Source organism: Chiloscyllium punctatum, unplaced genomic scaffold (assembly GCF_047496795.1).
Source record: "Chiloscyllium punctatum isolate Juve2018m unplaced genomic scaffold, sChiPun1.3 scaffold_1051, whole genome shotgun sequence".
In the NCBI taxonomy this organism is placed as follows: Eukaryota; Metazoa; Chordata; class Chondrichthyes; order Orectolobiformes; family Hemiscylliidae; genus Chiloscyllium; species Chiloscyllium punctatum.
In genome coordinates, this window is record NW_027310785.1 from 5,001 (window position 1) to 7,500 (window position 2,500).

Genomic DNA, 2,500 nt, shown 5'->3' on the forward strand with positions numbered 1-2,500 from the left:
AAAGTGTCGATGATCAATGTGTCCTGCAATTCACATTAATTCTCGCAGCTAGCTGCGTTCGTCATCGACGCACGAGCCGAGTGATCCACCGTCAAGAGTTGTCTGAGTTTGTTTTAGGTCTCTCCCTCGCCAGAGGAAAGCGACCCGGACCGCACATACGCTCCCCACCTTGAGCTACAGCCACCTGCACGCCGGCGTGCGGGCGGAGCAGGGTGGCGTGAAGCGATGGGGAGCACCATCCTGGTGCGGCCCGCAGAAACATACGTCTATTGGGGGGAGGAGGACAGGGCGCCCAAGAGGCGATGCGTGCCCCAACGCACCGCAGCGACGGAGGCAGGATCACCGCCACCATGTCGCCCGCCTAGTATCACGAGGCGTGCAGCAGCTTTGCCCTAGGAAAAGCAGAGGCGGGAACGGGCACCGGCCATCGGTTCGGCAGCGTCACTGACGCGTGCACGTGGCGGCGTGTCGGCGAGCGGACTTCCTGCGAGGAGGCGGGGGCGGCACTCGCCCGAGCAGACGCCCGCCCGGCCCAGCCACCGCCGAGGTGGACTGGGAGTCGCGGCAACGGCTCGTCATACTCGTTCCCACACTCACAGCGCAGCTTGCCCGCAAGCCACCGACCACCGATCGACGCCAGGCGCCCCGACCGAGAGCGGGATCGCTCGTTCGCCCTGCTGGCAGTTCGCTGGGGATCACTACTGCACGGAGCTCGGAGACCGACGGGCGGCAACTCGAGAGTCTTTAAACCACCACCCCCATCCCGCAAGTGCAAAGAGGCTGTATACGCACAGACGGGTGAGGGGAATAGGTACCCCGTCGGGTTTGAAGGGAGCGTGACTAGATAGCAACGATGTAAACCCAGCCGATTTGGGAGCGAAAGACCGGCGCCTGCATCACCGGCTTCGTTTCCCGTGGCTGGAGAGTACACCGAAACCCTCCGTCTGTCGCGAGCTCCCGACGACGCGGTGCCGCCAAGCAGCAGGGCCGGACCTGGTGTGGCTCCCCTCGTCGATCACAGACCGGTCGGCACTACTGACGAGACGGTGGAACGGGCTTCGCCCCTTGTGACGAAGGGTGATGCGAACCCGCCCGCCCGCGTGCGTTCGGGGTGGACTCGGCAAACGGAGATTTGAAATCGGAAAGTGTCCTCCTGCCCCGCGCAGGTAGGCGCCCAACAGTTGTGGGGGGTTTGGCGGTGACCACGGCTGCAGGGCCTGCTACCCCGACGAGCTCTCCTGCTGGCCCCGAAACCACCCTCGCGAGACAAGTTGAAACGGAAACGGGCGTACCCCCAAGCCGACGATCCTTTCTTATTTGTTACTTTTTTTTTCACTTGCTCGAGTTGTGGCGATTTGGCGGTGACCACGGCTGCAGGGCCTGCTACCCCGACGAGCTCTCCTGCTGGCCCCGAAACCACCCTCGCGAGACAAGTTGAAACGGAAACGGGCGTACCCCCAAGCCGACAGAGATCCTTTCTTATTTGTTACTTTTTTTTTTCACTTGCTCGAGTTGTGGGGGTTTGGCGGTGACCACGGCTGCAGGGCCTGCTACCCCGACGAGCTCTCCTGCTGGCCCCGAAACCACCCTCGCGAGACAAGTTGAAACGGAAACGGGCGTACCCCCAAGCCGACGATCCTTTCTTATTTGTTACTTTTTTTTTTTCACTTGCTCGAGTTGTGGGGGTTTGGCGGTGACCACGGCTGCAGGGCCTGCTACCCCGACGAGCTCTCCTGCTGGCCCCGAAACCACCCTCGCGAGACAAGTTGAAACGGAAACGGGCGTACCCCCAAGCCGACGATCCTTTCTTATTTGTTACTTTTTTTTTCACTTGCTCGAGTTGTGGGGGTTTGGCGGTGACCACGGCTGCAGGGCCTGCTACCCCGACGAGCTCTCCTGCTGGCCCCGAAACCACCCTCGCGAGACAAGTTGAAACGGAAACGGGCGTACCCCCAAGCCGACGATCCTTTCTTATTTGTTACTTTTTTTTTCACTTGCTCGAGTTGTGGGGGTTTGGCGGTGACCACGGCTGCAGGGCCTGCTACCCCGACGAGCTCTCCTGCTGGCCCCGAAACCACCCTCGCGAGACAAGTTGAAACGGAAACGGGCGTACCCCCAAGCCGACAGAGATGCTTTCGCTCCTGTTACTTTTTTTTTCACTTGCTCGAGTTGTGGGGGTTTGGCGGTGACCACGGCTGCAGGGCCTGCTACCCCGACGAGCTCTCCTGCTGGCCCCGAAACCACCCTCGCGAGACAAGTTGAAACGGAAACGGGCGTACCCCCAAGCCGACAGAGATCCTTTCGTACTTGAACCAACACAAAGTTTGTCACGTTTTATTTTTACGAGTGATCGACCGTCAAGATTTGTCTCTGAGTTTGCTTAAGGTCTCTCCCTCGCCAGAGGAAAGCCACCCGGACCGCACATACACTCCCCACCTTTAGCAGCAGCCACCTGCACGCCGGCGTGCGGGCGGAGCAGGGTGGCGTGAAGCTGTGGGGA

At 60.8% G+C, this 2,500-nt stretch overlaps 1 non-coding gene across 1 annotated transcript in view; it reads right to left on the bottom strand.

The window, feature by feature from the left end:
• The window catches only part of LOC140474538 (5.8S ribosomal RNA), a 154-nt gene extending 54 nt beyond the window's left edge, over nt 1–100 (bottom strand). The window contains exon 1 of the ribosomal RNA XR_011959196.1: nt 1–100. This exon is cut by the window's left edge and continues 54 nt beyond it. This is a non-coding gene — a ribosomal RNA (5.8S ribosomal RNA).
• Nucleotides 101–2,500: the final 2,400 nt, after the last annotated feature.